The sequence below is a fragment of the Ovis aries genome, chromosome 3 (genome assembly GCF_016772045.2).
Source record: "Ovis aries strain OAR_USU_Benz2616 breed Rambouillet chromosome 3, ARS-UI_Ramb_v3.0, whole genome shotgun sequence".
NCBI lineage: Eukaryota > Metazoa > Chordata > Mammalia > Artiodactyla > Bovidae > Ovis > Ovis aries.
The window spans coordinates 39,663,500-39,691,448 of NC_056056.1; the positions used below are offsets into that span (position 1 = coordinate 39,663,500).

Sequence of the window (27,949 nt, forward strand, 5' to 3'; positions counted from 1 at the left end):
TATAGTCCATGGAATTCTCCAGGCCAGAATACTGGAGTGGGTAGCCTTTCCCTTCTTCAGGGGATTTTCCCAACCCAGGGATCTAACCCAGGTCTCCCACCTTGCAAGAGGATTCTTTACCAGCTAAGTCACAAGGGAAGCCCAAGAATACTGGAGTGGGTAGTCTATCCCTTCTCCAGCAGATCTTCTGGACCCAGGTCTCCTGCATTGCAGGTGGATTCTTTACCAACTGAGCTATCAGGGAAACCCCTAGTAAAGTAACTATCTTCCAATTAAAATAAACAAGTTTTTAAAAAGATAGGCCTTAGTGATGCATTGTACAATGCAGGGAGGATAGTTAACATTTTGTGATGATTGTAAATGCAAAATAACCTTTAAAAATTGTATTAAAATTAAAAAAAAAAAAAAAAGGCTGGGCCAGGTGTGTCTGCCCACTCTTGATTGGCTAGTCTAGATACTTTACTTTTCCATTAAAAAAAAAATGCCTACATTAGCCCTTTGCTGCCTGTCACTCCACAGGACAGAGATTTCATCTAGAGATTCTGGTGGCTCACAACTTGGCGACCCCAGTTCTCATTCTCCCAGAGGCTAGACAGTGTATTCATCCAGTAATTGCTCCATCCAAGGGAAGTATCTTGGGTCCCGTTTTTCCCCTAGTCCTTCTGGATTGTGAGGACTAGCAGAGGGATGGAAGGCCTGCAGGCTGATGGCCCCAGTTCCCCCAGGTGGGGAGTCTACCATGCATGTCCACCAGACTGCCACCCCTTCTTACCTGCCCTCTCAGGGATTTCAGTGGTCTGCTGACATTGTGGCCACTCTGATTACTGCTGTCTCCTGACCTGCTAGCACCCTTGGGGTGCGGGAGACATCTTTCCACCCTGGGGACCCCCTCCAGCCCTTCTGCACACCTAGTTGGGCAGCATTTACTAAAAATTAACACACTTTACCAGAGAAAACACTGGTTCCATCACTTGTGCAGGGTTGATCATGGGCAGGAGGGTCAGTGGGTACCCAGGGTCTCCCTCCTTTTGGCTGCAAATGTAGGATTTGCTCTACGGGGGTGGGTGAGGGGTTCACTTATGAAAACTAAAAGTACTTGGAATGAAAATCCACAAGGAGCCTTTGGGTATGGCAGCCATGACAGTGAGCCCATAGCACCCAGAGGCCTACAGGATCCGTGCTCAGAACCAGCACCCAGGGGCCTACAGGATCTGTCTCAGAACCAACACAGTGAGGGAACAGCCACCAAGGACCAGGAAGGCCAACTAGGAATCTATCAGATATAGAAACGCATTGTCTGCCAGCTAAGTGAGAAGGCCTCCATCCCCAGGGGTCTGGCCAAAACAAACAAGTGAAATTTCCAGGCTCCCTGCTCCTGAACAGGGGGCTTCGCTTTAGGCCACAGAATTGCCCATCTCTCTCAAATGGATGGCCACACACTGTTGGACAATAAATGACCCCCTTTATCATGTGCTGGAAATCTCTGACCAGAGAAACTCCATTTATGACCACTCCTCCCAGTGGGCGCAGCATCACGGAATCTGCTGTCTATTCCACTCTCCTTACCATCTGCAGCCATGGGGCTAGGTGAGCACGGGAATAGCCAGCTCAAGAGCAAAACATAGCCATTGTCACACTTGCCCATAAGGAGAAAGAGCAAAGAGGTGGTGGTGCCCCTCTGCTGGAATACAGGCCCACGTGCCAGCTGAATCCAGGCCAAGTGCACTCCCCTCAGTGGGAACCAAGGCCAAGCTCAATCCTCGCAGTGTCAGCCCAGGTTGAGCTCAATCCTCACCGTGTGAGTCCAGGCCAAGTTCACTCCCCTCATTGTGAACGCAGGCCAAGCTCAGTCCTCTCAGTGTGAACCCAGGTGAAGCTCACTCCTCACGGTGTGAACCTAGGCCAAACTCACTCTCCTTAGTGTGAACCTAGGCCAAGTTCACTCCTCTCAGTGTGAACCCAAGACAAGCTCACTCCTTTCAGTGTAAACGCAGGCCAAGCTCACTCCTCGCAGTGTGAACCCAGGCCAAGCTCAGTCCTCTCAGTGTGAACCCAAGAGGGATTTACTCCTCTCAAGTGTGAACCCAGGCCAAGCTCATTCATCTCAGTGTGAACCCAAGCCAAGCTCACTCCCCTCAGTGTGAACATAGGCCAAAGTTTACTCCTCTCAGTGTGAACCCAGGCCAAGCTCACTCCTCACAGTGTGAACCTAGGCCAAACCCACTCTCCTCAGTGTGAACCTAGGCCAAGTTCACTCCTGTCAGTGTGAACCTAGGCCAAACCCACTCTCCTTAGTGTGAACCTAGACCAAGTTTACTCCTTGCAGTGTGAGCCCAGGCCAAGCTCACTCCTCTCAGTGTGAGCCTAGGCCAAAGTTTACTCCTCTCAGTGTGAACCCAGGCCAAGCTCACTCCCCTCAGTGTGAACCTAGGCCAAACCCATGCTCCTCAGTGTGAACCTAGGCCAAGCTCACTCCTCTCAGTGTGAACCCAGGCCAAGCTCACTCCTTTCAGTGTAAACGCAGGCCAAGCTCACTCCTCGCAGTGTGAACCCAGGCCAAGCTCAGTCCTCTCGGTGTGAACCCAAGAGAGGTTTACTCCCCTCAAGTGTGAACCCAGGCCAAGCTCATTCCTCTCAGTGTGAACCCAGGCCAACCTCACTCCCCTTGGTGTGAACCTAGGCCAAAGTTTACTCCTCTCAGTGTGAACCCAGGCCAAGCTCACTCCCCTCAGTGTGAACCTAGGCCAAACCCACTCTCCTCAATGTGAACCTAGGCCAGGTTTACTCCTCTCAGTGTGAACCCAGGCCAAGCTCACTCCTTTCAGTGTAAACACAGGCCAAGCTCACTCCTCGCAGTGTGAACCCAGGCCAAGTTCACTCCACTCAGGGTGAACTAGGCCAAGCTCACTCTCCTCAGTGTGAACCCAGGCCAGGCTCACCCCCCTCAGTGTAAATCCAGGCCAAGCTCACCCCCCTCAGTGTGAACCCAGGCCAAGCTCAATCCTTGCAGTGTGAACCCAAGAGAGGTTTACTCCCCTCAAGTGTGAACCCAGGCCAAGCTCACTCCTCTTAGTGTGAACCCAGGCCAAGGTTTCTCCTCTCAATGTGTACCCAGGCCACAAACATTCCCCTCAATATGGACCCAGGCCGGGCACACCCCCTTCAGTGTGGACCCAGGCCAAGTGCACTACCTTAGTGCAGGGAGTGGGAAAATGGTTCACCTACTCCCCACCTGCCCAAGGGCATCCACACCTACTGGCACTGGCTGGTGTTTGCCCTGAGTCTTTGGCCCAATGCTTCACAAAGCTGTCCTTGAGGGCTCAGGAACCTGTCACTGATGTGGAAAGGTTGGTGGGGGGTCGGGGTGGGGTGTTGGGAGGGTCAGGAGCCTGAGTTGGGGTGGGAGTCACCATGGGGAGCAGGGCCTCTAAAGCCAACTCCCAGGTTAGAATCCTCCTTGCTCTCTAGTCTTCCTGTGTGACTGTAACCATGTTAATGAACCTCTCCAAGCTTGTCTTCTCCCATGTACAAAATGAAGGTAATGACATCTATCTCATAGAGCTGATGAGATGATCAGATGAGACAATACATCAAAAACACTGAAGATAGTATCTGCCACACAGCAAGTTCTTAATAAAGGTTGAAGAAGAATATAATTTGTACTGGCAAAATGATGTGTCCCAAAGAGTCCTTGAAATTCCACTTCATGTGATTTAATAAGAAAGTAAGCTGATGGCTAACAAGGTAACACGTGCTGTATCAGCTACCACTTGGGGAACAGGAGGGACCGGCCTTGTTTCAATGGTCTATGAGGCTGCAAAGCCAGCTTGGGTTGGTTGGGGAGGGGCGTGGACAGGAGTGAGGAAGGGCGCTGTCTGTCCACAAAGCACTGCAGGGCTGAGATGCTGAGAGCAGTGACCTATTCTGGACCACAAATCAGCATTGTGGTTTAAAGTGCTCCCTCCCCCCAACCCCACAGCAGCCCAGCACGTGGGCAAACAATGACACACCCAATTCTACCAGCCTGGACACATTGGAGGAAGGAAGTGGTGTTGTGGGGAGGGGGTAGCGTTCTAATCCCAACACCGAGACAAGAGAAAGGGATTCAAGTTGCAGAAAGGTAAACGTGTTGTCTCTTGTCTACCTGGAGCTTTGCCACCAAGAGGAAATCTAATCCAACAGTTGGGCAGCTATATTGTTAGGCCCATCTTCTGTCAGCCAGCTTCTAGTCCCTGGAGATCACAAGATGTTCAGCAGGGTGCTGCCAGAACAGGAAATGACAAGAGCAGCTGATTTCATTGGTGATATAAAACCCACGGTTGACATTGAGTAATTACACACAGTACAGCCAAACCCTGCTGAGGGAAGGGAAGAACTGGTGTGAGCATGTAAATTTAACTCCACACGTTGGTGCTGAGAACAGTTTGACTTTCACACCCATTGCAAACCCATTTTCCCCTCATGATTTTCATAACAAACTTGTACAACTCATCCCATTTTACAGATCAGAAAGCTGAAGCGTGGACTAGAGAGCTAACTTGTTTAAGAGTAAGGTCAGACACGTATGTTTTGTCCATGAGTTGTTGCAAACCTTAATAATCCCAAAACATACAACATAATCCTTAAAAGAAAGTATAAAATGCAAAATAAAGCAAGGGAATCATTTCTTTTTTTAATTTTAATTTTTTTTTTAAATTCTGTTGAAATACAGTTGATATACAATGTTGTGTTAGTTTCAGATGTACAGCAAAGTGATTCAGTTTTATGTCTATGTATATATGTATACTAATACATATAAGAACATACGCATATTCTTTTTTTACATTCTCTTGCCTTATACATTATTATAAGATATTGAGTATAGTTCCCTACACTATACAGTAAGTCTTTGCTGGTTATCTATTTTATACATAGGGGTTCATTTCCTTTTTAAAGTATTTATTTGGCTGCGTGAGGTTTTAGCTGTAGCACCTGGGATCTTTCATTTTCATTGTGGTATGTGGAACCCTTAAGTTGGGGTGTTCAAACTCTTATTGTGGTATGTGGGATCTAGTTCTGCAACCAGGGATCCAACCCAGATCCCCTGTATTGGGAGCATAGAGTTTTAGCCACTGGACCACCAGGGAAGTCCCAGGAATTCATTTCTGGTTGCTAGTTCTGATGGTAAAAAGAGCAGTTCAGTAAAATATCTGAGTTTTGGCCGGTTTTAGAAAAAGAGTCGACATACTTTATATGCTATTCCAGAAAAGCTTTGTTTATGAAATTTTACATAGCCAGCACAAATTAAAACTTGGACACATCTTGAAACATCACTCTTTTCAGTGTTAATGGACAGATGGTAGTAAAGTTGTCACCAAGAAGTTTCATGTGCAGTTCCAGACACCTGGGCAGAAAAAAGAATGAAGACTTTAACCCATGTTAAGACCTTGGAGCCTGGGCATATCGTACGTGTTTCTGCATTCAGTATGTAAGCACAGCTGGATTTCTACAAAAGCTTATTTCAGGTTTGAAAGATAATATTGCTCAAGCAGAGGAGTCCAACAAGATCACCTTCAAATATTCCAGAATGTCTGGTGGGGAGTGGGGGTAAGTGTATCAGAAAAGAGCCTACACATTTTACAGTCGCATAGATTTTGCCCACCTTTGCCAAAGGATGTTCGAATCCGGGGGATGGGACAGTCCTGAAAGCAAACTGTGGTCCTTGAACTTGCCCTTTAAATGATCCCAATAACAAGGTGATTATGGCCACATATTGAGAGGAATTTGACCTCTGCCCATAGCACAGCTTCTAGAGCAAGTGTAAGAGCTATTTTTTACTTAGAAAAACAAACTGAAATGTCTCCATGTCAGCCACCTCTGTTCTGTCCCAGCTTCATTCTTCTGCCCACAGTTTGCCTTGGAAGTTCATCAGAGAGGCATCTCACAAGTTGCCTCCTGCCAAGGGACAGCATTTCTGACTTCTGCAATTTTAAGGATGGAACCTTTCCTGTCTAGGTGTGTGATTTCTAGAAATGGGCTGATCACTCAGTTGATAGCGCACAGGAAGTCATTTGGGCTTTTCACCAAAACCATCACTTTGGTCTTTGAATAACATTTCAAAATTTCTTCTCAAAATTAACATGGGCTTTAAGATCAGTGGGCATAACAGGAAACTGGGCAAGCTTGGATTCATCACTTGTGCTGAGTTAACAAGCCAGGTACCAAGGGGTGCTCAGTAGGTCTGGACTCATGAAGGGCTGGGGAACAGCCTCTGTGTTACTGTGATGTCTGAATCCAAGACTTCTCATCTACAAGGACCAGACAGTAATATCTACTATGGGCAATTCTTGTGACGATTAGGCTTCATGGATGTAAAGTGCCAGGGCATAGCAGGCATTGTTAAATAGTGACGTCCCAGGTGATGCTAGTGGTAAATAACCTACTTGCCATTGAAGGAGACATAAGAGATGCAGGGTCAATCCCTGGTGGGGAAATCCCCTGAAGGAGGGCATGGCAACCCACTCCAGTATTCTTGCCTGGAGAATCCCATGAACAGAGGAGACTGGCAGGCTATAGTCCACAGAGTCGCAAAGAATCAGACACAATTGAAGTGACTTAACATCAGCATGCCCACAATGATAATAAGGCTGCTGCTGCTGCTGCTAAGTCACTTCAGTCGTGTCCGTCTCTGTGTGACCCCATAGACGGCAGCCCACCAGGCTCCTCCGTCCCTGGGATTCTCCAGGCAAGAACACTGGAATGGGTAGATCTTTCCTTGTCCAATGCATGAAAGTGAAAAGTGAAAGTGAAATCGCTCAGTCGTGTCCGACTCTTAGCGACCCCATGGACTGCAGCCTACCAGGTTCCCTCGTCCATGAGATCCTCCAGGCAAGAGTACTGGACTGGGTTGCCATTGCCTTCTCCGGATAATAAGGCTAACTTTCCCTAAAACAATGTCCGATGATGTGGAAGGCTGAATAGTTGTCAGCCTATAGATGTCCACATCCTAATCCCCAGAAACTGAAAATATGCGAAAGGACTTGGCAGGTGTGAGTAAGTCAAGGATCTTGAGATGGGAACACGATCCTGGACTAGCCAGGATCTAGTCTTCTAAGAAGGAGACGGGGAGATTATGTGAATATGGAAGCACAGGTTGGAGTGAGGTGAGAAAGGCACCACAAGCCAAGGAATCCAGGTGACCTCTAGAAGCTGGAAAAGGTAAGGAGACAGTCGGTCTTCCCTCAGAACCTTCAGAGGGAACTAGCTCTGCTGAAAGTGAAGAAAGTGCAAGTCACTCAGCCGTCTTCAGCTGTTTGCGACTCCATGAACTATTGCTCACCAGGCTCCTCTGTCCATGGGATTCTCTGGGTGAGAATACTGGAGTGGGTTGCCATGCCCTTCTCCAAGGGATCTTTCTGACCCAGGGATTGAATCTGGGTCTCCTGCATTGCAGGCAGATTCTTTACAGTCTGAGCCATCAGGGAAGCCCTCCTAACACCTTGAATTTAGCCCAGGGAGACCGGTTTTGGAGTTCTGATCTCCAGTATTATTCAGAATAAATCCAGGTTAAGTTACTGAGTTTGTGGTAATTTGTCATTAGAGCAAGCAAAAATTCGTACAAAGATTCTAAAACTGATTTTCTTGGGTGGTTCATAAGCTAGCTTGGGCCAGGGAGGCAATTTCCAACAAAACAACCTTTCCCTTTTTTTTCAGAACAAGATTATAACATATCCATGACATAGCTCTTTCAGTATGGAGAGTGGGAAGAACAGAGGCCTTAAAGCAGACCACAGAGCAGTGACTCTCAGACTTTCTGTGACTTTGACTCATCAGGGTTCTTGTTAAAATGAACCTTATATGCACCCCCTCACCAGACCAGTGGATCTGCTTGCTCACTTCCTCTGGACTTTAGGCCTCAGCTCTCCTCCCGAGGGACCCCCAGTGCTCCTGTCCACTGGCAGCTCCTGCACCCGAGGAGCCTGCAGGTGCACCTCCCGCAAGGAGAGCTGCTACTTCTGCTGCCCTGGAGGCTGGGTGAGTGTGCCTGGGGCCACATCTGCAGAGGGGCCTTGGACAAGCACAGCTGCTCTGCCTGATGCCAGGGAGAGCCTGCCCCAAGTGCCAGTAGAGCAACCGCAACAAATCTGCATTTTATTGTTTTTTATACAACCTGATCATGTGCTACATTCCTTCTTCTATGAAATATGTGAATTGTAAGAAAAGTTGTTGAATTGAAAATAAATACACTGAACATTCCGATTCAGGTTTGGGGTGAGGCCCGAGATGCTGCATTGCTAACACATTCCAGATGATGCAACGTTGCAGGTCCCCAGCTCAGCCTTTGAGTAGCCAGGCTCTCTAGAGGAACATGCATTTTTAAAAACTGAAGCATTGTTGATTTACAATAGTGTGTCGAATTCAAGTGTGTGGTAAAGAAAGTGATTCAATTATCTATATATTTTCAGATTATTTTTCATGATAGGTTATTACAAGATGTTGACTATATAGTTCCCTGTGCTATATGGTATTTCCTTGTTGCTTATCGATTTTATCACATAGTAGCTTGTAACTGTTGATCCCATACTCCTAATTTATCCCCTGTTCTCTCTTTCCCCTTTGGTAACCACAAATTTGTTTCCTATGTCTGTGAGTCTGTTTCTGCTTTATACATAGATTCATTTGTATTATTTTTTAGATTCCACATATATTTGTCTTTCTCTGTGTGACTCAGTTCACTAAGTACAATGTTTTGTAGGTCCATCCGTGTTGCTATAAATGGCAATATGTCGTTCTTTTTAATGTGTGTGGGTGCATATACACGTCTTCCCAGGCGGCTCAGTGGTAAAGAAGCCACCTGCCAATGCATGAGCCACATAATGGCACCCTAGTCCAGTATTCTTACCTGGGAAATCCCATAGACAGAGGAGCCTGGCAGACTACTCCACGGGGTCACAAAAAGTCAGACATGACTGAGTGACTGAGCCTGCACACATGTGTATACACACACACACACATATATATACATACACACACATATATATGTGTGTGTGTATGTATGTGTATACATATATATATATACACATATATGTGTGCATATATATATATCTTCTTAAGCCAATTGTCTGTTGATGGGTACTTGGCTATGTCTGGGCTATTGTAAATTGTGCTGCTATGAACTAAGGAGAATTTTCTCAAATTAGAGTTTTTGTCTTTTCCAGATATACACTCAAGAGTAGAATTGCTGGATCATGTGGTCATTTTATTTTTAGTTTTTAAGGAACCTCCATACTGTTTTCCATAGTGGCTACGCCAATTTACATTTCCACCAACAATGAACAAGGACAAAGGGAATACATTTGCTTGGCACCTTCCCAACTCTGTTCAGCCCTCTATAAAACTTTGGCAGGTGTCTGAGGCATGCCCAGGGCAGATCACATCACTCATTTCCACTCCTAACAAGTATATTCTATGTATAAACTCAGTTGGCTCTGTTCCCAAGTGAGTGCATCCCAAGGCAATACAAACTGTACTTACTATTCTAATTATAGGATTAAGTTGGTTACCTAAACCAATGAAATATGAGTGTGAAGAAAAAAGGAGAACTCTTTTTATGAAAATTAAGTTAATGGCTTTTGAAAGAGAGTGAATGTATGTCACTATCAAATATGTCAAATCACAGATGGATAAATGCAAGGGAGAATCGTAAAAATCTCTACACTGAGTGTTTTAAAATGTGCCTTTAAATTTTCACTCTCACTTTAAAGAAATCAAAACTTTTCTGGCAGTGCATTACAGACAAGGTTTAGACAGACAAATACGCATCAGGAATATGCATCTACTTTTTAAGTGAAAATTTAATAGATCAAGTGATTGTTGCCACTCTCAGTGGTGGGAATGGTGTACTCACACTTCAGACCTTTGATTTTTCTTACACAACATTGCAGTCAGTTTTGCTTACCACCCCTGTCAAGCCTCAGCACCGCAAGCCTGTCAGAAGCTGCGATTAATCTCTGTCTTTTGCAGAGGAAGAATCTGAAGGTCAAAAAGAAAGGCATATATTGACTAAGTTCTAGAGTTAGAAAAAGCCTCTCCATCCTGGCCGATCCTCAACAACCCAGGGTTGCGCTTCTAAACAACAGAATGTCACATTCTGACCTTTACAGAGAGAAAAAGAATCACATGGATTGCTCGGTTATGATCAAAGTGTAAATTGAAATAGGTGCAGCAAAACCACATCAGATTGAAAGATGTATAGACTGGAAAATTATTCTATAAAGTAGAATACAGATGCCTATCCAAAAGTGCTACTTCAAGATTACATCATGTGATAACCTGTACGGGGAAAGAATCTGAAAAAGAATGACTATATTTTATATGCATAATTGATTCACTTTGCTGTACATCTGAAACTAACACAGCATTGTAAACCAGCTGTACTCAGTAAAATTAATAAATAAATCAATGTATGCTAAAAGAGATTACTTCATGTGGTTGAGGGTTTGGATAAAACTATACACAGTTTTAATCCTCTTGTGCTAGACAGTTGAAACTTCAGTTTCAATTACTTCTGGGAGGGGAGGATGTTGTCCCAAGCTCCAGGAAACGGCAGAAGCCACACAAGACAAGCTCAGGAGCCCTACTGGGCTTCTCTGCTGCCACACTGACTCACGGCAGTAGTCCTATCTCTCTTGAAGGATCCACATTTTGGGAGAAGCCACAGCATGAAAAAGTTGAGCATAATTTCCACATATGGAAATGCCTCACAAGGGTTACATGGATGTCCCAGAAGAGACCACTCTGAACAGCTCTGCTCTTTCTCTATGCACTTCCTCTTTCTTTCTCCTTTTGAAATGGGTTACCAGGGGAAATGGGTGTCAAGTCTCAATAAGAGCAAACAAACTAGGACTTCTGATTCAAGTTGGCAAAGCTAACTAAGCATATTCTTTTTCTTGCTCTGCTCTCCTCCAATCTCATCTAAATGACAATAAAGAAAACCAGGAAGAATGGAGAGCATGGGAGAGGATCAGCAGACTGAGAATTTTCATGACTCTCTGGAAGCGAGCCAAGAGTTAGAATTATAGAGGGATAGACACTGGCAGAGGGATGTCAGCTCAGATCATGTCCAAGAGAAGCCTGCTGCAGAACAGGGGCACTGGACTCAGGGATGAAAATGATTGAACAGATGTTTATGAAATAAATGGCAGAGTAGGTCCATTCGCCTGTCCTCTCTCCTCCCCCATGCATACAACAAAAAGTCCATGGGAGGATAATTTCAGGATGGTTAATTTCAGAGCCGCAGGATATCATTAGGACATCAGTTCTTTCCACCTCTCAACTCCGTCCTGTTCACTCTGTCACTTCACCCAACCACCAAAAGATGCCACGGGAGTTCCATACTCTCTCCTGGCAGAAGGACGAAGGATGGCTCCCATTCTTTGATGCATCCCTTTTAAGAGAAGGCACTCTTTTCCCAGAAGCCCCTCAGACAAACCTGCCACATCTCAGTACCCAGAACAGGGTCACATGTCTACCCTAAGCCAATCGTGGGCAAGAGGAATGTGGTTCTGTGGCTGATTTAGGGCAGTACCTCTCAAACTTGAGTGTGCATCAGAATCGCCTGGAGTATGTGTTAAAACACCCACCTCAGAAGTTCTGGTTCAGTAAGTGTCAGGGTGAGGCCAAAAACTTGCTTTTCTGAAGAGTTCCCAGGTGATGCTGATAATGGTGGTTACTGGGTTTGAGGAAGCAACCAACAGTGAAAGGGCCCATTCTCTTTCAGCATTTTAAGGTTTCCAACCTGACTTCCTGCCCACGTTTTAAGTTAAGCCTTCTAGTGCTCACGGTCCACTCTCATGCTTAGAGCTTAGTCATCTCTCTCATTCAGGGAAGTTATAATTGTAACCATCAGATGAACTAAAAGCAGAAATGGTCAAAAGTGGCTGCCTCTGGGGAGCAGGTTGGAGAAGAGGGGGTGGAAGGAAGTAATGAGATATTTTATTATGATTATGTGCCCATCTGAACTGATTGGACTTTTCTTTTCATCTGTATTATTGCTTTATTAAGAATGCTTTTGTAACACGTTTTTCTTACTAAAGAATATTTTCCCTCTCTTCCTCTTTCTAATCATCCATTACTGTGTATCACTATCAAGGTTGTGAATGGAGCTTAATGTACCTTGGAGTAGCTATTGAGTTAAAATCATCATCATGAGCTTGAAAAAATATTTTTTATCATTTTTATTTTATTTATTTACTTTGACTGCACTGGGTCTTTGTTGCTGTGTACAGGCTTTCTCTAGTCATGGTGACTGTGGGCTACTCTTTGTTGCAGTGTGCAGGCTTCTCATTTCAGTAGCTTCCCTTGTTGTGGAGCGCTGGTTCTAGGCACATGGACTTTAGTAGTTGTGATTCAAGGGCTCTAGAGCACAGGTTCAGTAGCCGTGGCGCACTAGCTTAGCTGTTCCAAGGCTTGTGGGATCTCTCCAGGACCAGGGATCAAATCCATGTCCCATGCATTGGCAGGGGGATTCTCAACCACTGGAGCATAAGGGAAGTCCTGAGGTTGACAAAATATTAACCTCTGGTTTGCACCAAAATTCATCTGAGGAAGAAGACTCTTCTCCTTTGGAAAAATAATTTGAAAAGAACCTGAGGAAAAACATCACCTCCACTGCTACTCAGCATGAAGCTCCAGCAAGGCAAAAATGAAGGCTCAAGAGGAAAGGGCTGAAATGACCTACAAATGAAAGGAGAAATCACTGGACCTCTTCAGGAAATCCACTGGAAAGCAGAGAGGAGGAGAGAAAGTTGGATGCCATTGAGAAGGAGTAATTGCGTTTTGAGCTGTGAACTCTCACTTGGATCTCCTTCATTTCGCCAGGTCCTTCTTTCTGTTAAGAGTCTTACACATGTTTGTTTGAGTGAGTTTTTGTGGTGGAAACTAAAGCATGTAAGAATTAAAGATTTTAAAATTTAAAAAATAAAAAACTAAAATAAAAAAAATTTAAAAAAATTTTAAATAATTACATATTAAAAAAAAAAAAGAAACTAAAGCAGCTCTGTTTCACATTTGGCATGGGATGGCCCATACAACCCAGGAGGAAGCAGAAAGCCAAAGAGGCAGAGGAGACTCAGAGAGCAATGTAAGACTGGTCCACCCTTGGGAAATGTAGCAGAAATCCTGTTTTACTTTCCACAGGCCCAGTTACTAGAAGGTCAAAGGTAATTTAACCTATGTCTTGAGGGGAAGGTCAGCCCCTAGTTGACATCACAGTTCATTATGTAAGAACTAGAAAAAACCACTGAGTCCATATCACGGAACAAATGTTTCACCCAGTTGACTGAGGACTTTGACTTTGAGAAAACTGTTACCTACTGCAGGGACATCTTCCAGAAAGAAACAGTGGTCTGGGGTATCAACAGTCACCTGAAATGGGAGCAAATGACCAAAAACTGATCATGTCCTTCAGATGGAACAACTCTGAGCAATCCTAGGCTGATGTTCATCTATGCAAAAATCAGAATGCCAAGCCTGACTTATCACAGGGGCTAAGATAAAGTCCTACAACTGTTTTTAGCCTGATTTACTCTAGATCATTATCCCATTCACCATCTAAAGAATAGGCTCTCCTCTTCCAATAATACTTCTGTTCCATTGGTTCTGATCATCATTCTCCACTAATACCCAGGAAATAATCTGAAGTTCTGCCACTAGAACAAAATTATTGTCATTATTCCATTTACTCAAGAACTTAATGGATTCTATTCAACAATACGTCTTAATTCAAGTTTTGTATTTTTTTCAAAGTATTTCCATTTCTCTTTACAATTGCAAGGCTAGATTGAATTAATATTTTTTCCTCCCTTTCTATGGCTGATTCTCTTCTTCCTTTAAAAAATATCTATTTAACTCACTTGTAGACCTAGCATAAAATCAACCTCATGCTATCTGTCCTGAGTAATTAGCTGTTCTTTTTATGGATTAGTGGAAGGGCTTGCCATCAGACTTTTCACTAAGTGCAGACTGGTTCCAAATTGGGAAAGGAGTACGTCAAGGCTGTATATTGTCACCCTGCTTATTTAACTTATATGCAGAGAACATCATATGGAATGCTGGGCTGCATGAAGCATAAGCTTGAATAAAGATTATCAGGAGAAATATCAATAACTTCAGATATGCAGATGACACCACCCTTATGGCAGAAAGCAAAGAGCAACTGAAGAGCCTCTTCACGAAAGTAAAAGAGGAGAGTCCAAAAGCTGGCTTTAAACTCAACATTCAAAAAACGAAGATCATGGCTTCCGGTCCCATCACTTTATGGCAAATGGGTGGGGAAACAATGGAAACAGTGACAGACTTTATGTTTTGGGCTCCAAAATCACTGCAGATGGTGAGTGCAGCTATAAAATTAAGCCTGCTCCTTGGAAGGAAAGCTATGACAGATGTAGACAGCATATTCAAAAGCAGAGACATTACTTTGCTGACAAAGGTCCATCTAGTCAAGGCTATGGTTTTTCCAATAGTCATGTATGGATGTGAGAGTTGGACCACAAAGAAAGCTAAATGCTGAAGAACTGATACTTTTGAACTGTGGTGTTTGAGAAGACTCTTAAGAGTCCCTTGGACTGCAAGGAGATCAAACCAGTCAATCCTAAAGGAAATCAACCCTGAATACTCCTTGGAAGGACTGATACCGAAGCTGAAGCTTCAATAATTTGGCCACCTAATGCAAAGAACTGACTCATTGGAAAAGACCCTGATGCTGGGAAAGATTGAAGGTGGGAGAAGGGGATGACAGAGGATGAGGTGGTTGGATGGCATCACTGACTCAATGGACATGAGTTTGAGCAAGCTCTGGGGGTTGGTGATGGACAGGGAAGCCTGGCATGCTGTAATCCATGGGGTCACAAAGAGTTGGACATGACTGAGTGACTGAACTGAACTGAAATTATAACCCACCGGCTACCCACTCCAGTATTCTTGCCTGGAGAAGTCCATGGACAGAGGAGCCTGATGGGTTGCAGACCATGGGATCGCAAAGAGCCAGACACAACTGAGCGACTAACACTCATGCTATGAAAAGAGCTTCTTCATCCATAGCCACGGGAATATTTGGCAAGAGGAAAGCCCTTGTTTCTCAGCTCCCTCTGCTGGCCTATCAGAAAACCACGTGTCCCCTTATTACCAGGGGTCCCGCGCTTTGTATGTATGTGCTCAGCTGCTCAGTCATGTCTGACTCTTTGAAGCTTCATGGATTGTACCCCCCAGGCTCCTCTGTCCAAGGAATTTTCCAGGCAAGAATACCGGCATGGGTTGCCATTCCCTACTCCAGGGGATCTTCCTGACCCAGGATTGAGCGCGTCTCTTGTGTCTCTTATATTTGCAGGTGGATTCTTTACCACTAGCGCCACCAGAGGGCTATTTTCTTGCCACATATGAGCTGACAGGGAAGTTAGATCCACATCAGTGGGGAAAATCTTCTCAAGAAGCCCAGTGCACCAAAAGATGAAAATAGAAGAGGGGCCTTCCCAGTGATAAATCCAACTAAAATGGAGATTCTCCAGCCCACCCTACAAAGAAGTAAGCCTGAGATGGGCTCAGAGATGTTTATTCTGAAAAAGAATCCAAGATAATTCTATTGGACCTCCTGGTTAGGATCCACAGGTTCTAAAAGTTCTCTTTTATGTTTTACATCTATTCTGGTTGTTACAGATCAAATTTATATCAGTTTTACAGATTTAGGAGAGGTGGAGAAAGGCTAAGCATTAACCTGACCAAATATGCTTGGTTTTTAAAATGGTACCTACAGCCTTGCTTCCTTAGGCTAAAAGCCCTGATTACGTGACCCTCTCTTCACAGTTCCTATCCTCCTGAAAAATTCTCAGAAACTAATCATAGCAATTTGGGGAGGCATTCAGCACTGCATACACCCAAACTTCTGAAGTCTTGCCGATTTCTTATTTTTGGTTTTCTCATTTCCTTTCCTTAAGGGTTTTGCTAGTATCAGTACATTCCTTCTGAAGCTGGTGAGGAGTCACCCAAAAAAGGTCATATCTCCCAACCTGCTCAAGCTGTTTGTTGTTCATGATGACCAGGAAAATGAGGCATGGTGCTGAATGACACACACAGCATCCTGAGCCCACAGTCCTGAGGTCTATACATCAACCCTATCCCTGGCAAGAGAAGAAATCTTGGCGTGTCAGCTCAGCGACTGAGAGGCTGCTTCTCACTGATCAGGGCTTGACTTATGCTCAAATCTATCAATATTTTACCTCAGAGCTGCTATGAGAAACACAGTTTCAATGTTCCAGGTATACCCCTGACCTTAGCTAGATCCCTTGCAAATGTATAGCCTTGGTTATTTTCTACCAAGGGAAATAACTCAAAATTCGTCCCAATAACCAAGGGTTAGTCAAAGTACACACTAAACAAGAGAAAAAGCATGTCCATAATTAGCTTTATCTAGGAAAATATACACACATAATATAAAAAGGAACCAGCCAGAACTGAAGAATAACATACCTGAAGTGAAAAACACATCAGAAGGAACTGACAGCAGAGGAGATGATATAAAAGAATGCATAAGTGATCCAGAAGATAGAAAAAAAAGGAAATTAATCAATCAAAACAGAAAAAAGAAAAGCAAATTTAAAAAATGAAAACAGATAAAAACCATCACAATATTGCAATTATCCTCCAATTAAAATAAATAAATAAAGTTTAAAAATGAAAACAGTTTAAGGGATCTCTAGGATGATATCAAGCATACCCACATTTGTATTACAGGGGTCCCAGAAGGAGAAGAAAGACAGACGTGGTTCAAAAGTGTATCTGATGAAATTGCTGAAAACCTCCTCAACCTGAAGGAAACATACCCAGGTACAAGAAGCACAGGGAATCCCAAACAAGTGAACCCAAACAGACTTACACCAAGACATAATCTGTAGTAGGAGTGACTGGATCTGGTATTCTTTCAGAAAGCGTTGAGTACTACTTTAGAGGGTAGTTGAAAAGAACTGGAAATCCGGAACTCTGGAGTTTATCACAGTTATATTATCAAATTCTCAATGGTGTTTTTTAAATTGTCTTGTAAAATAAGGATTTTTCTCTTAGTGGTACAAAAGTTTTCCCCTAGTTTGTAAGAAACATCTTTAGTCTTTAAAAAGATAAAGACAAAATGTTACAGGCAGCAAGAGACAAACACACAGTCATACACAATGGAGCCCCCATAAGACTAGCTGCCTTTTCTGCAGAAGGGCCTTTTTAGGCCAGAGCGGAGTGACACGGTATATTTTAAGTTCTGAAAGGGAAAAAAGTTTAAACTAGGATAAGTAAGCTAGGATACTCTACCCAACAAGAATATCATTTAAAATTGAAGGAAAGATGAAGACAAGCACAAAACAAGAGTTCAACAGAATTAAACTGACCCTGAAAAAAGTTAAAGGGTCTTCTCTAAGAAGAAAAGAAAAGGCTACATAAAGAAGGAAGCCTCTATAGAAAAGGAAAAATCCCTCTAGTAAACACAAATACATAGTAAAGGCTGAAGAAGAGCAATCTCTTAAACAAGCTAGTACAAACATTAAAAGACCAAAAAAAAAAAAAAAATTGTAAAATCAGCCATAATGATAATAAACAGTAAAGGGATAAATATAAAAATGTAAAATATGACATCAAAAGCATAAGATGTGGGGGAGGGCAGTAAAATGTAGATCTTTTAGACTATGTTTGAATTTAAATGACAACCAGTTTGAAATAAGTAGATATAGTTAGAGGTCAACATATATGAATCCCATGGTAACCACAAATCGAAAATCTACAATAGATACAAGAAAACTAGAGAGAAAGGAACACTAGCATACCACCAAAGAAAATCATCAAATCACCACAGAAGAAACTAAGGAAGAAAAGTACAGGGAAGAACTACAAAAACAACCAGAAAACAAATATCACAATAGAAAATAAGTAAACACCTACCAATAACTACTTTAAATGTCAGCAGACTAAGTGCTCCCAAGACAGAGGGCGGTTGACTGGATAAAGAAACAAGGCCCGTGTATATGCTGCTTACCTTAGAACTGTGAAGAGATTCACCTCACACTCAAGACACAGACTGAAACTGAGGGAGTAGAAATGATATTCCACGCAAATGGAAATGACAAGAAAGCAGGGATAGCAATATTCATATCAGACAAAATAGACTTCAAAATAAAGTCTGTAACAAAAGACAAAGAAAGACATTATATAATGATAAAAGGATTAATACAAGAAGAGGATATAACATTTATTAACATATATGCACCCAAGAGAGAAACACCTAAATATGTAGAGAGCTTCCCCAGTGATTCAGTGGTAAAAAATCTGCCTGCATTGCCCAAGATGCAGATTTGACCCCTGGGTCAGGAAGATCATCTGTAGGAGGGCACTGCAACCAATTCAAGTGCTCTTACCTAGAAAATATCATGGACAGAGGAGCCTGGCAGACTCCACGGAGCTGCAAAGAGTTGAACACAACTGAAGTGACTGAGCATACATAAATATGTAAAGCAAATATTAACAGACATAAAGAAAGAAATTAACAATAATACAATAATAGAAGGGGACTTTGACACCCCACTTACATCAATGACATATCCAGGCAGAAAATCATTAAGGAAACAGTGGTTTTAAATGACACATTACAAGGTTGGACTCTTCATAGATACCAATAGGACATTCCATCCAAAAACAGCAGCATATACATTCTTTTCAGGTGCACATGAAACATTCTCCAAAAGTTCCAACTAAAATGGAGATTCTCCAGCCCACCCTACAAAGAAGTAAGCCTGAGATGGGCTCAGAGTTGTTTATTCTGAAAAAGAATCCAAGATCCAAGATGATTCTATTGGACCATTTGATGTCTATTAGAATCATAAGATCACATGCTAAACACAAGCTTCAACAAATTTAAGAGGATAGAAATTATACCAAGCATTTTTTCAACTACAGTATGAAACTAGAAATCACTTTGCTACTGAAAAACCAATGAGTCAATGAAGAAATCAAGGAGGAAATCAGAAAATAGCTCAAGACAAAAGAAAATAAAAACACAACTCACCAAAACCTATAGCATGAAACAAAAACATTTCTAAGAGGTAGGTTTATAGAGATACAAATCTACCTCAAGAAACAAGAAAAGTCTCAAATAAACAACCTGAAGAAATTAGAAATAGAAGAACAAGAAACGCCCAAAGTCAGCAAAAAGGAATAATAACAATCAGAGGAAATAAATGGAGACCAAAAAAAAAAAAAAAAAAAAACCCACAAAAGCAAAACAATAGGAAAAAAAACAATGAAATAAAAAGTTTATATTTTGAAACTAGGTCTCCCACATTGAGCTGAGTCACCAGGGAAGCCCAAGAATACTGGAATGGATAGCCTATTTCCCTTCTCCAGGGGATCTTCCTGACCCAGGAATTGAACCAGCGTCTCCTACATTGCAGGCGGATTCTTTACCAACTTGACCTGCCAGGGAAGCCTGATATTTTGAAAAGATAGACAGAATTGATCAACTTTTAGCCAGGCTCATCAAGAAGAAAAGAGAGAGGATCTAAATAAAATAAGGAATGAAAGAGAAGTAACCACTGATATCATAGAAATACAAATAATCATAAAAGAATACTATGAAAAATTATATGCCAACAAATTGAACAACCTAGAAGAAACAGATTAATTTCTAGAAACAGTCCACGGGGTCACAAAGAGTCAGACACGACTGAGCAACTTCACTTTCACTTTCAAGGGGCTTTATTGAAAAAATTAAAACAGGAGTGGTATTTCCTGAGGCTGGCACTAACAGATCTCAGTGGCCCTTCTTCATTATAGCTGTGACCAAACCCTTTCTGCTAGAAGTGGCCACAGTGATGACAGCCTTAACCTAGACCATGAGAATCCCTGGAAATGCAAGAACTAATGTGAAATCACTGAGCAAGCGGTCTCAAAGACCTTCAGTGGCTCAACTCATCAGTACCAATGACTCGGGAAAGGTCTGGCCTCCCCTATCATTTGCTGTTTGCCGCTCAAATTTCAGTAGGGTATTTACGTAACTATCCAGAACGATCACCCCTACCTAGACAAGAATTTCCAGGTCAGGTCCCTGTGAGAGACAAGAGTGAGATCATCCTGCTCCAGCTATTGATAGAGTCAGGCTCATCCATTTACTCCTGCTGCTTAAGGCCTAAGGACTCACAGGCCAGGTGCAGAGAGAAGGTCCCAGTCAGTGACACCTTTCTATGAAAGCTTTATTCTCAGATGAGCACCTAGGGGCTTGCCCCAAATCCAACAACACTGAAGATCTGGCTTCTCTCCCAAAATGCTTTACCCCTATGGGGTCTCAGGACAGTAAACAAACCCTTTGCTGCACAGCAGAGCCCAGGCCAGTTGTACTGAGAACAACACAGGCCCTTGATAAATACCATCTGAGGGGGAGGGGCATGTTTTACTGACCTTTATGTTAAAATCACCATTTGTTGGGAGGCACATCTAAAGGGCCTTTCATATCAGATGTGTTGATGTCAGTTCCAGATGGGGTCTGCTTGTATCACACTCCTACAAGTGATGAAATATCTGTTTGGAATCAACATTCAATATTCCGATTTTAAAACAGAGGAACAAATTAAAACATTAACTCAGATTGGATAATAGTTATATGGTCTTATGTCACGTTTGAAGCCAAATATATGCTGTATTGGGCTTTATAGGGTCTTCCCAGGTAGCTCAGTGGTAAAGAATCTGCTTGCCAATGCTGGAGACACAGGAGACCCAGGTTAGATTCCTGGGTCAGGAAGACCCCCCTGAAGGGGGAAATGGCAACCCATTCCAGTATTCTTGCCTGGAGAATACCATGTACAGAAGAACCTGGTGGGTGACAATCCATGAGGGTCGCAGAATTGGATACAACTGAATATGCATATAGGCACGCATTTGTGCTTTGTTACTGCACGATACCAGGAGCTAACAAACGCTGAACACATGCATGTGTCAGACATATAATATGTGATTTCATCTAATCCATGGCCTGCTCCTACCAGTCACTTCCTTCTGCTTCCACTGCAGCTCTCCACACCAGATGGGTTCAGGCCTCCAGGGAATGGACACAGTGCAGAAGGCAGAAAGTAGCCACAGGCTTTGTTCCAGGCCAGTTGGGAATACACTTCTTCATTATGAGCATTTATGCAAATGCAATTTGAATGAAGCCTGACTCAATCACTCAATGGGAAAGCAAAGCAAGAAGAATTCCAAAAAAGCCTTGCAGAGAGAGGCTGGAGGGCCATGGGTGGTAACTGGCCAGCTCATTTCCTGCCAGAACCTTCTCATCACAGCACACCACTTCTCTGTCTTTCTGCTTTATCTATCATGAAATGAGAGCCTCATGACAGTTAAGCCCATAGCCCAGAGTTGATGATTAGATGCAATATTCAAAATCAGCTTCAACAGAACTAAGCTCTCACGAAACGGAAGAGGAAGATGGCTTAACTGCTCTGGTTTCAGTTCTTTTCCTGTGAAATGAATTGCTGGACTTTGTTTTCTCTAGATCCCTTAATATTCAAGCCCGTTCCCACCCACCTGACCTAAACCTGCACAGGAGACTGTGTTTTGTGGCAGAAGGACAGAAGATGCAAGTTTGAGTTTCGAGGAACACAGCTTCTGGAAAGCTCTGTAATTAACATGTACTCCCCAAGGGGCTCAGTGGTAAACTATCTGCCTACAAATGCATGAGGCACAGGTTCTATCCTCGGGTCAGGAAGATCCCCTAGAGAAGGAAATGGCAAACCACCAGTATTCTTCCTTGGGAAATCCCATGGACAGAGGAACCTGGCAGACCACAGTCCACGGAGGTCTCAAGAGTTGGACACGACTGAACAACTGACCACACACATACCCCAAAGCGAAAAATCTGTCCTTCCACCCCACTCCAGCCCCTGACCATAAGTCATTCACAGCATTTCTCTTCTCACTTACTTGCAGTTGAGGAAAGAATAATGAACCAAGGGTTACAAAAACCAGATTCTTATCCCAAATCTCAAGATTTATTTAAAATTAATAAACAGAAAATAATAGCTCATATTAAATAAATGAATAATATGAACAAGTGAGATTTTCTAACCAGTTTATTTCCTACCATTTGTAGGGGTTCCTCATGAAAGTAATCAAACTCATGGTTACGATGCCTTACTATAGTCTAGAAACTGTATATACTAACTTCTAGAGATTCAGAAATGAGAGATCACAATCTAGTTTGAAAAGGGAGTAAACAGAATAAATGGCAAAAAGCAATGCAGCTGTAGACAGCTTTCCTTTAAATTGCTGCCAGTTCAGTTCAGTTCAGTTCAGTCACTCAGTCATGTCCGACTCTTTGCAACCTCTTTGCAACTGCAGCACGCCAGGCCTCCCTGTCCATCACCAACTCCCAGAGTTCACTCAGGCTCACGTCCATCGAGTCAGTGATGCCATCCAGCCATCTCATCCTCTGTCATCCCCTTCTCCTCCTGCCCCCATTCCCTCCCAGCATCAGAGTCTTTTCCAATGAGTCAACTCTTCGCATGAGGTGGCCAAAGTACTGCAGTTTCAGCTTTAGCATCATTCCTTCCAAAGGAATCCCAGGGCTGATCTCCTTCAGAATGGACTGGTTGGATCTCCTACAATGGAATATTACTCAGACATAAAAAAGAATGAAATTATGCTCTTTGCAACAACATGGATGGATGTAGAGATTATCACACTAAGTGAGGTAAGTCAGAGAAAGACAAATATTACATGATATCATTATATGTGGAATCTAAGAAAAATAATACAGATGAACTTATTTATAGAAATAGACTCATAGACATGGAAAATAAGCTCATGGTAAATGAACGGGGAAAATAGGAAGGATAAATTAGGGGTCTGAGATTGGCAGATACATGCTACTACATATAAAAGAAACAACAAGGTCCTACTGTATAGCATAGGGAACTATTTTCAATATCTTATCATAAACTACAAAGCAAAGGGAAAACATAGAATTCCTTATCTGAGGCTCCCACTCTTACCTGCTGTAGGGTCGGGAACCAGGCAGGAGGCGCCTATGGATGAGGGGAATGCTGTTTGGTGCTCCTTCTCAGAGGAGCTGGGGAAGGTGGGCTAGTGTGGGTATTCTTATTTTCTATACTGGTTTCATGGGCAATTTCTCCAGGATCACCCAGCTCCCTAAAAAACTACTGATACAAATCTGGTTATGTTTTAATGGAAAATTCACATTTTTATGGCAAATGCAGAGTAACTAAAACATTCTTTCTTGTGCGTGTGTGTGTGTGTGTGTGTGTGTGTGTGTGTGTGTGTGTGTGTGGTGGGGGTAGAGACAGGGCACCATGAATAACTATGTGCCTAGACAGGCTCAGTGGCCCAGAATGGGACATTGGTGGTATTTAGGGGGATCATTTCTATGAGAAACTGTAGAAAAGGACCACAGAAGTCAGCATTTTGTTGGAGGAGCTATATCATTTTGCATTCCCACTAGCAATGTATGAGAGTTGCACCTCTTCCACATTCCTGCTATGTACATTGACTGAAAATATATATATATATACAGCCTAAACATTGAAAATTACATTTTATTACACAGACTTGCTGAAGACTTGAACCCAGGATATAGCCTCTCAGATAGCTCTGAGGGACTGTCCCGAAAAGGTAATGGGAAGCCAGGATTTATAGGAGGTTCTGCAAAACAAAAACAAATCAAAAATAAAAAAGCAAAAAAAAAAAAAAAAAAAAGGTAGGTAGTGGAACATTGAAATTTTACTGCTAATTAGAGAAACAGACATCTCAAGTTAATGAATTTAAGTGCTTTGCTATGTATGGGAATATGTCTGGGCTTAATGAAATTATTCCTTTGATATGTACCTTAATGCCATTACCTGGCTTTTCCCCATCCTGAATTCACTCAAGGTGCACAGTTGGGAGTGGTGGCAGTGGTTGATGGCATGGTGGCCACAGCATCCTCTGTTTAGTGAATTGGCAGGTGAAGTTCTTTGTCCACGTGTATAGTATTGCCCATTTGACTTCACACTTCAGGATGTTTGACTCTAGTTGAGTGACCACACCGTCACGGCTATCCAGGTCATTGAGAACTTTCTTGTATAGTTCTTCTGTGTGTCTCTTGCCAACTCTTCTTTATCTCTTTTGCTTCTGTTAGGTCTTTACTGTTTCTGTCCTTTATCATGATCGTCCATGTATGAAATGTTCCCTTGGTATCCCTAATTTCTCTACTCTTTCCCATTCTATCGTTTTCCTCTATTTCTTTGCATTGTTTTTTGAAGGCCTTCTTATCTCTCCTTGCTATTCTCTGGAACTCTGCATTGAGTTGGGTATATCTTTCCCTTTCCCCATTGCCTTTTGTATTTGTAAAGCCTCCTCAGACAACTGCTTTGCCTTCTTATATTTCTTTTTCTTTGGGATTTTAGTCTCTGCTTTCTGTACAATGTTATGAACCTCCATCCATAGTTCCTCAGGCACTCGGTCTACCAGATCTAATCCCTTGAATCTATTCATCACCTTCACTATATAATCATAAGGTATTTGATTTAGGTCATACCTGAATGGCCTGGTTGTTTTCCCTACTTTCTTCAATTTAAGCCTGAATTTTACAATAAGGAGCTGATGATCTGAACCAGTCAGTTCCAGGTCTTGCTTCTGCTGACTGTATAGAGCTTCTCCACCTTCAGCTGTAAAGAATATAATCAACATGGTTTGGTATTGACCATCTGTTATGTCCATGTATAGAGTCAACTCTTGTGTTGTTGGAAGAGGGTGTTTTCTATGACCAATGGGCTCTCTTGACAAAACTCTGTTAGCCTTTGCCCTGCTTCATTTTTCACTCCAAGGCCAAACTTGACTGTTGTTCTTGGTGTCTCCTGACTTTTGCATTCCAATCCTCTATGATGAAAAGGACATATTTTTTGGTATTAGTAGAAGGTGTTGTAGGTCTTCATACAACCAATCAAGTTCAACTTCTTTGCATCAATGGTTGGGGCATAGACGTGGATTACTGTGATGTTGAATGGTTTGCCTTGGAAATGAACCAAGATACTCTGTCATTTTTGAGATTGCACTCAAGTACTTCATTTTGCTCTCTTTTGTAGACTATGTAGGCTACTCTATTCCTTTTAAGAGATTCTTTCCCACAGTAGTAGATATAATGGTCATCTGAATTAAATTTGCCCACTCTTGTCCATTTTATTTCACTAATTACTAACATGTTGACATTCAATCTTGCCATCTCCTGCTTGACTATATCCAATTTATCTTGATTCCTGGACCTAATATTCCAGGTTCCTATGCAATATTATTTTTCTTACAGCATCAGATTTTATTTTCACCACCAGATACATCAAAAACCGAGTGTCATTTTCGCTTTGGCCCAGCTACTACATTATTTCTGAAGTTATTTGTAATTGCCTTCTGCTCTTCTCCAGTAGCATATCGGACACCTTCTGACCTGGGAGGCTCTGTGAATACCAGAAGAACTATACAAAAAATGTCTTAATGATCTGGATAACTATGAAGGTGTGGTCACTCACCTAGAGCTAGACATCTTGGAGTGTAAAGTCAAGTGGGCCTTAGGAAGCATTGCTGTGAACAAAGCTAGTAGAGGTGACAGAATTCCAGGTGAGCTATTTAAAATCCCAAAAAGTGATGCTGTTAGTGCTGCACTTAATATGTCAGCAAATTTGGAAAACTCAACTGTGATCACAGGATTGGAAAAGGTCAATTTTCATTTCAATTCCAGAGAAGGACAATGCCAAAGAATGCTCAAACTACCATATAATTGTACTCATTTCACATGCTGGCAAGATTATGTTCAAAATCCTTCATCAGTATGTAAACCAAGAACTTCCAGATATACAAACTGAGTTTCAAAAAGGCAGAAGAACCAGAGATCAAATTGTCAACATTTGTTGGATCATGGAGAAAGCAAAGGAGTTCTAGAAAAACATCTTCTGCTTCATTGACTGCATAAAAGCCTTTGACTGTGCTATCGTTCAGTTGTTAAGTCATGTCAGATTCTTTGTGACCCCGTGGACACTATGGTGTCCCTTTGCACACCAGGCTTAGCTGTCCTTCACTATATCCTGGAGTTTGCTCAAATTCATGTCCATTGAGTCAGTGATGCCACCTAACCATCTCATCCTCTGTCACCCCTTCTTCTGCCCTCAATCTTCCCCAGCATCAGGGTCTTTTCCAATGAGTCAGCTCTTCACATCAGGTGGCCAAAATACTAAAGCTTTAGCTTTAGCATCAGTTCTTCCAACGAATATTCAGGGTTGATTTCCCTCACTGTGTGTATCATAACAAACTGTGGAAAATTCTTAAAGAGGTGGGAGTACCAGACCACTTTACCTGTCTCCTGAAAATCTTGTATACAGGTCAGGAAGCAACAATTAGAACTGGACATGGAACAACTAACTGGTTCAAAATTGGGAAAGTAGTACAACAAAGCTGTATATTGTCACCCTGTTTATTTAACTCATATGCAGAGTACTTCATGCGAAATGCTAGGCTGGATAAATCACAAGTTGAAATCAAGATTGCTATGAGAAATATCAATAACCTCAGATATGCAGATGACCCCACTGTAATGGCAGAAAAGCAAAGAGGAACTAAAGAGCCTCTTGATAAGGGTGAAAGAGGAGAGTAAAAAAGCTGTCTTGAAGCTCAACATGAAAAAAACAAAGATCATGGGATTTGATCCCATCACTTCATGGCAAATAGAAAGGGAAAAGTGAAAGCAGTGATAGATTTTCTTTTTTTTTGGGGGGGGGGGGCTCCAAAATCACTGCAGATGGTGACTGCAGCCATGAAATGAAAAGTCACTTGGTCCTTGGAAGGAAAGCTGTGACAAACCTAGACAGTGTATTAAAAAGCAGAGACAGTATAGTCAAAGCTATGATTTTTCCAGTAGTCATGTACAAATGTGAGAGTTTAACCGTAAAGGAGGCTGAGTGCCGAAGAATTGATGCTTTTGAATTATGGAGCTGGAGAAGACTCTTGAGAGTCCTTTGGACTGCAAGGAGATCAAACTAGTCAATTCTAAAGGAAATCAACCCTGAATATTCATTGGAAGGACTGATGCTGAAGCTGAAGCTCCAATACTTTGGCCACTTGATGTGAAGAGCTGACTCATTGGAGAAGACCCTGATCTGAGAAAGAGTGAAGACAATAGGAGGAGACAGCAGAGGATGAGATGGTTAAATAGCATCACTAACTCAATGGACGTGAATTTTAGCAAACTCTCAGAGGACAGAGGAGCCTGGCGTGCTACAGTCCATGGAATCGCACAGAGTTGAACACAACTCAGTCACTGAACAACAACAACAATAGTATTGCTAATATTTTTTATTTTACCCATTCCAGTTGGTCAGAATTGACATCTTGTGGTTTTAATTTTCATTTTCTTAATATTTGATGATGTTTGAGAACATTTTCAAGTGCTTATTAGCACATATGAATCATATATTTTCTTTTGTGAAATATCTATACAAGTCTTTTGTTGTGTTTTATTGGGTTGTTTGTCATTTTTATTGTTAATTTTAAGAGTTGTTAAATACATTTTGGATTCAAGTTCTTGCCAGTTTTTCTGTATCGCAAAAAATTTCTCCCAGTCTGTAACTTGCCTATTTCCTTAATGATGCCTTTAAATGTGCAAAATGTTTTGTTTTGATGAATTCAGCTCATCAAACTTTTATGTTATGTTACTCTTTTCATGTGCTAATAAATATGTTTCTCAGAAAGAGACTCACAGAACTAGAAAATGGACTTATGATTACCGAGGGGTAGGGACGGCTAGAGACTTTGGGAAGGTCATGTACACACTGCTATATTTAAAATGGATAAGCAACAAAGACCTATTGTGTAGCACATGAAACTCTGCTCAATCTTATGTGCCAGACTGGATGGA

General features: G+C 42.3%; 1 long non-coding RNA gene across 1 annotated transcript; it reads left to right on the top strand.

The window, feature by feature from the left end:
* Positions 1 to 3,401: 3,401 nt before the first annotated feature.
* Positions 3,402 to 27,795, top strand: LOC121819027 (uncharacterized). Its single transcript, XR_006059150.2, has 2 exons — positions 3,402 to 5,444; positions 7,693 to 27,795. It is a non-coding gene; the product is annotated as an uncharacterized LOC121819027 (long non-coding RNA).
* Positions 27,796 to 27,949: the final 154 nt, after the last annotated feature.